A 13,201-nucleotide genomic window follows, 5' to 3' on the forward strand; every position below is an offset into this window, starting at 1 on the left:
CTTATACACAATTTTGTGATGCACTTCCTAGTGTATATATATATACATCTTTGTGCATTTTCCTACGGCAGTTTTCGAGAAACAGAATTACTAGAACATTGGGCAGTATTACTCTCAATTTTGTATAAGTTGCCAAATTAGAAACTTCCCTCTGGAAGGTTTAAGTGAATTTAAGTTATATGACATCGCCCATTTCCCAATGCCCTTGCACATACGGGGTTGGGTCAGCTTCTTTATTTTGGCCAACCTGATAAGTAGAAAATTATGATGTCTATTGTCTTCATTTTGCTTTATTATCACTGCTTTAAAAATGGAATAGGGACGCCTGGGTGGATCAGTGTTTAGCCTCTGCCTTCGGCTCAGGTCATGAACCCAGCATCCTGGGATCGAGCCCCGCATCGGGCTCTCTGCTCAGTAGGGAGCCTGCTTCCTCCTCTCTCTGCCTGCCTCTCTGCCTACTTGTGATCTCTGTCTGTCAAATAAATAAATAAAATCTTAAAAAAAAAAAAAGGAATATACTTTCCTATATGTACCAACAATTTTTGTTCACTGTTTTATTTTTTTTAATTTTTAAAAAAGATTTTATTTATTTGACAGAGAGAGAGAGAACATAGGTGGGTAGAGGGAGAGGGAGAAGCAGGCCCTCCACTGAGCAGGGACCCCAACGTGGGGGTTGATCCCAGGACTCTGGAATCATGACCTGAGCCAAAAGGCAAACACTTAACCAACTGAACCACCCAGGCACCCCAACATTTCATGGTTTTAAGCACGCTGAATTTGCACATCTGATTTGTCTCTCAGTATTTCATATGTTTTAATGCTATTTTCTTAATCTTAATTTATTATTGTTCATTGCTAGCATATTGAAATCAACTGATTTTATGTCTTATTTTTAATTATGATTTCCAAAATGGAATGAATGGCATATTTGATTTCAATGTGTTATGTATCATATCTTGTATCATATGTTCCTTTATCATGCCATAGTGAGTTGCTGCTATTCCCTCCATTTCCCCTACTCCCTTGTTGTTTTGGAAGTTCAAGTGTACTTTTCCAATCCCTTGATAGTTACCCATCCTTACTTGCACGGATAATCCAATACCTACTTCTTCATCATCATTTTTAAATATACCAATTATGGGGAACCTGGGAGGCTCAGGCCATTAAGCATCTGCCTTCAGCTCAGGTCATGATCTCAGAGTGCTGGGGCCGAGCCCCGTTTGGGGCTCCCTGCTCGGTGGGGAGTCTGCTTCTCCCTCTGCTGCTCCCCCGGCTCCTACTCCCCTCTCTCTCTCAAGTAAAGAAACAAAAACTTAAAAAAGTTAATATACCAATTATTTCTTCCATTACGATGTTTTATTTTCCTGCCGCTTCTACCCTGCTAAGAGAGACCTTCAGAATACTTTGATCTCTCTTACTCTGCTTCCCATCCCTAGGTGTGCCCAAGAGAACACAGTACTTAGGGTCCTAGGTATAATTAGATGTTTGTCCAGCTCCGTGAGCATTTAACAGCGTGATATTTGGCCAAGTGTCCTTTTCACTGGAGGTTTTCCTCCCCGCTCATCTTCCTCTACCTTGACTTCTCCATTCCCTGAGTTTTTTCTTGAGTATTTTCCTCAGGTGAGATAGGAGATTGAGATACTCTTTATAGCTCTAAATATCTTTCTTTTGCTCTGACAGGTGAAAGTTTTCCCAGCTGGGGATGGGGTCCCTGGGCAGCCAATCCTTTTCTCTCGCTGTCCCCACGTTTAGCTTCCAGTACCTCAGATGGAGAGTCCTGGGTCAATCTGATGCTTTTCCTTTGTATAGAACTGGCTCTTTCTGTCTTGAAACCTGAAAATGTTTTTCTTTAATCTTGGAATTCAGGAGTTTCATGCTTAGATGTCTGTCTTTTCTTTTCTTTCCTTTTTTGTGTCTTCCTGTGCCCTTTTGGTCTGCAAGCTGAGATCTTTTTTTCAAGTCACTGAAGTCTTCTTCTATTTTTAAATTATTACCTCTCTTCCATCTGTGCCTTTTTGTTCTTTTGGAGCTAATACATTTGAATGTTAGGACTACTGGATCTATTCTCCAAGTCTCAAATTTTCCTCTTTATTTCCATCTCTTTGTATTATTTGCTCTGTGCTTTGAAGTATTTTTTCCACTTGTTCTTCCAAGCCACTAATTTGAATCCCAGCAGGGACCAGACTTTTTTCTCTTTTGATGCATATACTAATTTTTGTGGTTGTTGAAATAACGTTTCTTTAGTTCCAGAAAGTACTTTTTGGTACACTACTTGAAGCTCTTTAAGTGCTCCTAATATTTTCTTAAGTTGTCTTCTAACTCTTCAGTGGTTCCTGTTGCTGCCTGGTAGGCAGGAAGAACAGCTATGATGACCTCATCCCCGTAAAGCCAGGGTCATCTGACTCATGTTCTTTCAGGATCCCCCATGGTCCCGACCTCTGGTCAGGGGCTCTCCAAAGCTGGCCTCCAGACTCTTCCATGGTGAGAATGAGGACGTTCCTCCCAAGGTTTCCTCATTAGGCCTTCCCCTTCCTAATTCCAAGTTCAAGCCCTCACTGGCACATCCAGTCCCTGGCCCAGCAGCCCTCTGGTTAAGATGAGGCAGGTGTTTGCAGTGGAAATTCCCTTAGAACAGCGATTGTCAAACTGGACCACACCCTGGAATCCCCTCCAGGGCAGGCCAGGATAGGATGAGCCCCACCCCAAGATTTTCTGATTCCTTCTAGGGCGTGGCCTGGGAATTGCCAAAATATGCTGACACTGCTGATTGAGGAACCACACTTTGACAACCCCTGCATTAAAATACATGAAACCAAGCCACCCTTCTTCAAAATTATAGCTTTTTTTTTTTTATGGTGAGGAAATTAATCAATGTCAGGAAGGTGTTGTCTCCTCATTTTACGTGGGTTCTTCAACTTATTCATCGTGCTGATGCTCATACACGACTGGGCTCCATCCAGGCCCCCTCGCCCACCAAAGCCATCTTGGGGGCTTTAGTGCCCTGACTCCTGGTCTGAGAAGAAGGCAGTGGCAGAGAGCCAAATGTGCCCAGACCAGAACCCCTTCGGGCTGAACCAAAGCGGAGTAGAGGTGGGTCAGACCAGAGAGCCCCTCCTTTGCACAGGCTCAGGCCCCTTTGTGGAACCTTGTTTTACCCTGGTACCCAGAGGGTGGCAGCAGAGCCCCACCAGCCTTGGGCCAGGACATCAGTGGGGATACAGCGGCTGGAGTGGGCATCTGCATTCGAGGCAGGGAGGACTCTGGGGCCATCTTCCCACCCAGCAAGGCCCTCCTTCTGGGTTAGGAACCACCTTGTCTGTCTGTCTGGGTTCTCTTTGCTGGGGCCCTATCTGTGCCCCTCAGACTCTGTGCCCGTCCTGTAACTCAAACACCTTCTATTCACCTCTTTGACTTGTCCAGTTTTTTCTCCGCATCTCCTTGCTTGTCCTGGGATCCCATGTAACACTCACTCCCCTTTTCTGTGGCCCTCTTCCTAATTGGTGCTGGCCCAGTGGTCTGCAATCTCCATATCGTCCCATACTCCACTAGTTGGAGTTTCTCCCTCCCATATTACTCCTCCCTCACTCTGCTGCTGGGAGCACCCCTCCTATAACACACACTCCGCAACTCTGAAACACAGAACTCAAATGGGCATTTCAGCAATGTCCAGTGATCCTATGGAGGACTCCCTCCCCACTCTCCAAAAGAACAACTTCTTTTTTTTTTTTTTTTTTTTAAGATTTTATTTATTTATTTGTCAGAGAGACAGTGAGGGAGAGCACAAGCAGGGGGAGCAGCAGGCAAAGGGAGAAGCAGGCTCCCCCTGGGCAAGGAGCCCGATGTAGGACTCAATCCCTGGACTCCGGGATCATGACCTGAGCTGAAGGCAGACACTATAACCAACGGAGCCACCCATGCATCCCCAACAACTCGATTTCTTCTCTCTTTCCCCACCATTCATCTCCTACTCTATAGATCCACCCAAAGCACGCACTCCAGCTTTCCTCGACTCCAGGTTCCTCCTGTGAACTGCAGGAATTTGCCCTCCTCACATCGTAAGACATTCCCTCCCCTCCCACCACCTCCGACACTAAGACCCTTTTATGAGTTCCAGGCACCTCCCCCTCCTTTCCCTCTCTACCAGATGTTCCCATTAGCACCCAGGTGAGTTCCTCTACTATGTCCCGTCTCTAACTTTGCCCTCTTCACCCCAGATCCTCATCAGGCTGTCTCCCTGCTCAGCTTCCTGTCATAGCCAAACTTCTGGAAAAAGTTGTCTGCTCACTGTGGCTGTTGTCTCACCTCCTCTCACTTTTGAGTTAATCATGTTGTCTACAAAAGTGTCTCTTCACAGTATAGTAGGGGTAATTACTCCAGCACTCATCCCTTCCTGTGATCTCCTTTCCGCCCTTAGGGATCCACTCTAGTACATGACAAATCTCTATGTGTTCTTGAAAAATAAGAGTGTTGTACTTTACCTTTTAAATTTATATCAAGTAATTTATGCTACAATTCTCATTCTATTCATCACTGTTTAAAAATATGTAAATGGTGCTATATTTAAATATGTAAATTTCTGCTGATATCTGTGTAGTATTCCAACATAGCCACACACTACTTTTTTTTTTTTTTAAGATTTATTTATTTTAGGGGTGCCTGGGTGGCTCAATGGGTTGAGGCCTCTGCCTTCAGCTCAGATCATGATCCCAGGGTCCTAGGATCGAGCCCCACATCGGGCTCTGCAGGGAGCCTGCTTTCTCCTCTCTCTCTCTACCTGCCTTTCTGCCTACTTGTGATCTCTGTCTGTCAAATAAATAAATAAAATCTTTAAAAAAAAAAAAGATTTATTTATTTTAGGGGCACCTGGGTGTCTCACTTGTTTGGGTGCCTGCCTTTGGCTAAAGGGTCATGATCCCAGAGCCCTGGGATGGAAGCCTGCATCCAGCTCCCTGCTCAAGAGGGAGCCTGCTTCTCCTTCTCCCTCTGTCCCTCCCCCTGCTAATGTGTACTTGCTCTCTCTCAAATAAATAAAATCTTTTTTTTTTTTTTAAGATTTATTTATTTATTTATTTGACAGACAGAGATCACAGGTAGGCAGAGAGAGTAAGGGAAGCAGGCTCCCCGCCGAGCAGAGAGCCCAATGCGGGGCTCGATCCCAGGACCCTGAGATCATGACCTGAGCCGAAGGCAGAGGCTTTAACCCACTGAGCCACCCAGGCGCCCCAAATAAAATCTTTTTTAAAAGGATTTATTCATTTGGGGGCCCTTGGGTGGCTCAGTCGTTAGGTGTCTGCCTTTGGCTAGAGTCATGATCTCAGGGTTTGGGATCAAGCCCCACATTGGGCTCTGTGCTCTGCGGGGAGTCTGCTTCTCCCTCTCCCCCTACTCCTCCTGTTCACTCATGCTCTTTCTCTTTCTCAAATAAATGAATAAATAAAATATTTTTTTAAAAAGATTTATGTATTTTAGAGAGAGAGAGCATGTGCTTGTGCAAGTGGGGGTAGGGGCAGAGGCAGAGAATCTTTAAGCAGACTCTCCACTGAGTGTGGAGCTCCATCTGGGGCTGGACCCTGGGCTTGATCCCACAACTCTGAGATCATGACCTAAGCAGAAATCAAGAGTCGGATGCTTAACTGACTGAGCCATCCAGGTGCCCTAAACTTTTTTTCTTTTTTGAAGTTGTTTTTGGGAGGTGCCTGGGTGGCTCAATCAGTTAAGCACCTGCCTTGGGCTTAGGTTGTGATGCCAGGGTCCTGGACTCCTGGCCTCATAGGGCTTCCGACTCAGCAGGGAGCCTCCTCCCTGTACCTCTGCCCCTCCCCCAGTTTGTGCTAGCTCGCTCGCGCGCTCGCGCGCGCTCTCTCTCTCTCTCTCTCTCTCTCTCGCATGCACTCTCTCTCAAGTGGATAAATAAAGTCTTTTTTAAAAAACAAATTTTGTTGTAGCTATTCCAGATCACTTGCATTTCCATATGAATTTTAGAATCAACTGTCAATTTCTACAAAAACCATGCTGAGGTTTCTATTGAGATTACACTGAATCTAAAAATAAGTTTGGGGAGAATTGACGCCTCACCAATACGAGGCATTTCAGCAATAAACACTGTATATCTCTCCATTTAAGACTTACTTAATTTCTCTTACCAGTGTTTTTTTAGTTTTCAGTGTATGGGATTTGTACATCTTTCATCAGAGTTGTCCTTACACTGTCCTTACATATTTCTCTCTTCTTTTTTGATGATATTGTAAATGATATTGTCTCTTCCACTTCCCAAAGTTTGTTGCTGGTGTAGAGAAATACAATTAATTTTTGCTTATTGGTCTTGTATCATGCAACCTTGCTGAACTAGTTCCAGTAGCATTTTTATAGGCTCATTGGAACTTTCTACATAGATTATCGTGTCACCTGCAAATCAAAACAATTTTACTTCTTCCTTTCTAATTTTTATGTCTTTTTTTTCCTTGCCTTATTACCTAGCTAGAAATTCAAGTACAGTGTTAAATAGGAGTAAGTGTGGACCTCTCTGTCTTGTTCCTGATCTTAGAAGGAAAGATGTATACATATACAGTATATCAGCTTTATTCAAATATATATACTTTGGGATTATTTAAATATTATTCATATACCATTTAATATACCCACTTTATTAAAGGGTACAAGTTGATAGTCTTAATATGTTCACAGATTTGTGTAACCATTACAGTTCATTTTAGTACATTTTCATCACTGCCCCCAGAATCTTGTACCCATTAGAAATCACTTTCCATTCCCCTCTAGCCCTCCAGCTTTGGGCAGCCACAAATCTACTTTCTCTTATGGAGATTTCAAATAAATGGAAACATACCAAATATGGTCTTCTGAGATTGGCTTTTTTTTTTTTTTTAGCACACTGTTTTCTAAGTCAACCCATTTTATACTATATACCAGTACATCATTCCTTTGTGTGGTCAAGTAACATTCCATTTCATGGATATCCCACGTTTTATTTACTCATTCATTGGTTGATGAATATGATGGTTAATTTTATGTTCCAACTTGACTAGGCTAAGGGGTGCCCTGATAGCTGGTAAAACATTATTTCTGGGTATGTCTGTGAGATTGTTCTAGAATAGATTAGCATTGGATTTGGTAGGCTGAGCAGAGAGATCCCATCTCACCAATGTGGGCAGGCATCATTCAGTCTTTTAATGGCCCAAATGGAATGAGAAGGCAAGGGAAGGGCAAATTCTCTTCTTCAGCTGGAGTATCTATCTTTTCCTGTCTTCAGACATCAGAGCTCCTGGTTCTTGGGCCTTCAGCCTCTTACTGGGAGATATATGAGTGGCTTCCTGGTTCTCAGGCATTTGGACTCAGAACAAGTTACACCATTGGCTTTCCTGGCCCCCACCCCTACCCCAGCTTACAGATGGCACACTGTAGAACTTCTCAACCTTCATAACCAGGTGAGCAAATTAGTATAATAAATCGCCTCTTATATCTACATATATATCCTCTTGTTTCTGTTTCTCTGGAGAACCCTGACCAATACAATGAACATTTGGATCGTTTCTGTTTTGGCACTATTATGAATAATGCTGCCATGAACATTTGTATACATGTTTTTGTGTGGATGCCTGTTTTCATTTCTCTTAGATATATATCGGGGAGTGGAATCCCTGGGTCATATGATGACTCTATATTTAACCTTTGAGGAATGGCCAGACTGTTTTCCACAGTGGCTACACGAGTTTACAATTCCACCAGCAGTATATGAGGGTTCCAATTTCTTTTTTTTTTTTAAAGATTTTATTTATTTATTTGACAGACAGAGATCACAAGTAGGCAGAGAGGCAGGCAGAGAGAGAGGGGGGAAGCAGGCTCCCTGCTGAGCAGAGAGCCCAACTTGGGGTGGGATCCCAGGACCCTGGAATCATGACCTGAGCCGAAGGCAGAGGCTTTAACCCACTGGCCACCCAGTGGCTCAGGAGAGGGTTCCAATTTCTTTGGAACTCAGGAGAAATTGAGAAATTCTCTCAGGAGAATTTCTTTCCAATCGAGGAAGGTTCCAATTTCTTTACATCCCCACCAACATGTGCTATTTCTCTTTTTTTGTTATAATATCTTACTGGGTATGAAGTGGTATCTCATTGTGGTTTTGATTTGCATTTCCCTGATGACTAATGATGTTGGGTATCTTGTCACGTGCTTGTTGGCCTCATGTATATCTTCTCTGGGGAAACGTCTAATCAGACCCTTTGTCCATTTTTTTTTTCAAGATTTTATTTATTTATTTATTTGACAGGCAGAGATTACAAGTAGGCAGAGAGGCAGGCAGAGAGAAGAGGAAGCAGGCTCCCTGCTGAGCAGAGAGCCCGAAGCCGGGCTCGATTCCAGCACCCTGGAATCATGACCTGAGCGGAAGGCAGAGGCTTTAACCCACTGAGCCACCCAGACATCCCCTTTGTCCATTTTTTAATTGGGTAATTTGTCTTTTATTGTTGAGTTGTAAGAAGGCTTCAACCATTCCAAATATAAGTCCCTTATCAGATATGTAATTTGCAAATATCTTCTTCCATTCTCCACATTGTCTTTTCACATTCTTGATGGTGTCCTTTGAAGCACAAGTTTTACATTTTGATGAGGTCCAATTTATCCACTTCTTTGGTGGCTTGTGTTTCTGGTGTCATATGTAAGATTTTGCCTAACCCAAGCTCACTAAGATTTACTTCTCTATTTTCTTCCCAAAGCTTTATAGTCTTAGCTCTTATATTTAGTTCTAGAATTAAAAAAAAATTTTTTAGATTTTTATTTTATTTATTTGACAGAGAGAGAGAGAGACAGCGAGAGAGGGAACACAAGGTGGGGGAGTAGAAGAGAGAGAAGCAGGCTCTCCACAGAGCAGAGAGCCCAATGCAGGGCTCGATCCCAGGACCCTGGGATCATGACCTGAGCCAAAGGCAGACGCTCAACAACTGAGCCACCCAGGAGCCCCTAGTTCTAGAATTCATTATGAGATAATTGTTGTGCATCATGTGAAAAGGGGTTCAACTTCATTCCTTTGCATATGGTACCCAGTTGTCCTTGCACCATTTGTTGAAAAGACTATTCTTTCCCCCAATGAGCTGTCTTGACATCCCTGTTGAAATCAACTGACTATAAGTGTGAGGGCTTATTTCTGGATTCTCAGTCTCTTACTTTGGTCTGTAGGTCTGTACTGTAGCCTACACTGTGCTGAATACCACAGTTTTGTAGTAACCAAAGCTTCCATTTCCCTCAGGATGTGTTACTCTTTCAGCATCAGGGTGTGACCGTATGCACTGAATATTGCCAATCTGGAAAACTCACTTGGATAAAGATTAGAGCAGAAATCAAGTAAGAAGAACAATTAAGAACCTCAGTAATCCCAAAGCTGATTCTTTGAGAAGATCAATAGCAAGAAACCTCTAACTAAGCTGAACAGGAGGGGTGCCTGGGTGGCTCATTGGTTAAGCCTCTGCCTTCAGCTCACGTCATGATCTCAGGGTCCTGGGATCGAGCCCCACATCGGGCTCTCTGCTCAGGGAGCCTGCTTCCCTTCCTCTCTCTCTGCCTGCCTCTCTTCCAACTTGGTGGTCCCTGTCTGTCAAATAAATAAATAAAATCTTTTTAAAAATAATAATAATAAACTGAACAGGAAAAAAAAGAGAGAGGCCACAAGTTACCAGAGTAAGGAAGGAGAGGCAGGTAACAATACTACGGATTCTACAGATTTTAAAGGATAGTAAGGAAACATGTTTAGATCAGTAAATCCTGCAACTTAGATGAAAATACACCATTTTCTGAAAGAAAAAAATTACCAAAGCTCACTCAAGAAGAAACAGCCCTCAACAGCCTGATCTGTTAAAGAAATTGAATGTGTGGTTTAGAATCTTCCCCCAAAGAAATCCCAGTGTCTATACCTGGTATTTAGAACCCTCTAGTCTACCTTCCTTCGCAGAAGGGCAGCAAAACACCTCCAGCTGACATTAAAAACACTTAAACCTCTCATCCAACTTTAAAATGTATGTGGTTATAAGGGGAAAAAAGCTAAAAATAACATGCTACAAACTAAGGAAATGTGCAAGCTAATTATGTTGGCACCGGAGAATTTGCTAAAAATGAACTTCAGGAATTTTTCAAAACTAGGTCATCAGACTACTGGATTCTTCTAACATGTGGAAACTGGATCTCAAGAACTGACAAAATATCAGTCTAGAAAAGAAAGCACGGAATTGTTGCTTTTGGGGGGATAAAATTAAAGAGATGGTGGCTTGTACAAACCAATGGTAATCCTCTTTAGAATAAACTACAGGTTCTCCTTAAGAGATATTTTTGTGACTTTGTAAGAACCATAGCTTTACCCAGCCTCAGCTGCCTTATTTGTAAAATACAGGTTAAAAAAATCTGCCTAAGGCCAAGGTTGTATCAAGTGAGTACTTGTGCAGGCCTTTCAACTCCAAGACCTATTATTCTAGCAAACTTATAATACTAACACTAACCACGGGTTGAGAGAATGTTGCCTTCTTTTTAAAAAAAAATCTATTTATTATTATTATTTTTAATGTTGCCTTCTTTATACAAAGTCTTACCTTCAAGGTACTTCATTTAACATTTAGAAACTTCTCTTTAAAAAAGAGAAAACAGTGGGGCACCTGGGTGGCTCATTAAGCCTCTGCCTTCGGCTCGGGTCATGATCTCAGAGTCCTGGGATCGAGACCCAAGTCTGGCTCTGTGCTTGGTGGGGAGCCTATTTCTGCCTCTCTCTCTCTCTCTGCCTGCCTCTCTGTCTACTTGTGATCTCTGTCAAATAAATAAATAAAATCTTAAAAAAAAAAGAGAGAGAGAGAGTGTGTGTGCCTGGGTGGCTCAGTGGATTAAAGCCTCTGCCTTCAGGTCATGATCCCATGGTCCTGTGATCTAGCCCCGCATGCAGCTCTCTGCTCAGTGGGGAGGCTGCTTCCTTCTCTCTCTCTCTCTGCCTACTTGTGATCTGTCAAATAAATAAATTAAATTAAATTAAAATTAAAAGAGAGAGAGAAAACAATGAATCTTGGAACACTGAAAAAATAAAATAAAATTTTAAAAAGAGAGAGAGAAGAATCAAGCATCCCATCTCATTTGCACCTCATGCCCCACCTATAATCCTGGGTTTTCAATCCATTTTCTCTGCTTCCTCTGTGATATCTCCCAGTGGAACATCACTTCCTCCCGTTAAAGCTCTGGCCCTTTGTTTCCCTTAGCACAATTAAGATGGGATTTTAAACTCACATCGTTTTGGATGTGAGTTTAAAATCCACAAGTCCATCAATCTATCATTAGCTATGAACAGGGTGCCTAGATCATGGTTTCTTTAAGTTTATTTATTTATTTATTTATTTATTTGAGACAGAAGGAGAATGAGTGAGAGCATGGGGGTGGGGAGGAGCAGAGGGAGAAGGATAAGCAGACTCTGTACTGAGTACATAGCACTCAATCCCACGACTCTGAGATTGTGACCTAAGCCAAAATCAAGAGTCAAATGCTTCACAAACTGAAGCTACCAAGATGGTAGTTTGCAAATACCATTCTCCACAAAAAGAAATCAGGGTTCCTTGAAGACATGGTGATTCCAAGTGGAGCAGAGAAAGCACAAGAAATCCTGGAACATTTTTGTCGTGCCAGGAGCAGAGGCGGTGCTAAAAGAAAAAAAAGTGTCATGGTGAAAGGACCCGGGTGCCAGATTAAAGGGGCTTCTTATGGTCAAAAATGGTACAATTTGAGCATTAAAATAAGTAAGGATAGAAATGGATTATAGGGGCACCTGGATGCCTCAGTGGGTTAAGCCTCTGCCTTCAGTTCAGGTCATGATCTCAATCCTGGGGTCAAGCCCCACATTGGCTCTCTGCTCAGCAGGGAGCCTGCTTCCCCCTCTCTCTCTGCCTGCCTCTCTGCCTACTTGTGATCTCCCTCTCTGTGTCAAATAAATAAATAAAATATTTTAAAAAAAGAAAAAAAAGAAATGGATTATAACTTACTGGATAAAACAAAGCCCCGTATTGATAGTAAATAGATGAATGAATGAATAAGTGAATGAGTGAGAAGAAAGGAGGGTTCTTCTTTGTAGCTGAATGCCAGATGATAAAAGTGGAGGGCTTGCTAGAGTTAGAAAATCATTTTGCAACCATTATGATGAAAGTTGGCTTGGGCAAGGATCATGAGTGAATCCTAAGTCTCAGCAGGGAGTACAAGCACAGCAGGATATTTGCATGTTCTCAGAATGTCTCCTCATAGATTGTGTATTAGTTGTAAAGGGGAAAACAATAAATATACTATGAGGAAACTAGACAACCCCTTGATCCATTTTGACCTTGATCAAATTACATCATCAATAAGAAGCAGATGGACATTGCGGACCTTGGGGTTAACTTCCCTGAAAAGAACACCTGTGATTTATATCATATTCCAGCTCAGAATGTAGAACTTGAATCTGGTCAAGAGGAAACATCAGGAAAAACAAATAGATGAACATTCTATAGAATGACTGTCTCATATTCTTCATAGAATTACTGTCTCATATTCTTTAAAAATGTCTATGTCACTAATGACAAAGAACACTGAGGAACTATTTCAGTTTAGTTTTGTTTACTTGAGTTTAAGGAAATAGAACATGACAACAAAATGTGATACATGATCCTGGCCTGGGATCTCGTATGAGAGGGGAAATGCCATAATGGGCATTACTGGGACAACAGACAGTTTTGGAATACGGACTTTAAAGTATAGTGCCAATGTTAAACTTCTTGAATTTGATAACTGTGTACCATGGTTATTTAAGATAACATTCTTCTCATGTCGGCTAATTGGATTTAAATTTAAGAATAGTCTTCTTAAGAAATATGCACCAGAGTATGAAAGATAAAGGGGCATACTGCATGAAACCAACTCTTAAATGGTTCAGAAAAAACATGTTATAGTACATATACAAAAGAATGATAAAGAGAATGTATCAAAATGTGAACAATCAACAAATTTAGGTAAAGAGTATATGGAAGTTCTCTGTCACTATTATATGAAATTTTTCTCTAAGTTTTAAATTATTTCAAAAGGAAAATATTTTGGGGGCACCTGGGTGGCTCAGTGGGTTAAAGCCTCTGCCTTTGGCTCAGGTCATGATTTCAGGGTCCTGGGATCGAGCCCTGCATCAGGCTCTCTGCTCAGTGGGGAG

This window comes from Mustela erminea, chromosome 6, assembly GCF_009829155.1.
Source record: "Mustela erminea isolate mMusErm1 chromosome 6, mMusErm1.Pri, whole genome shotgun sequence".
Lineage (NCBI taxonomy): Eukaryota > Metazoa > Chordata > Mammalia > Carnivora > Mustelidae > Mustela > Mustela erminea.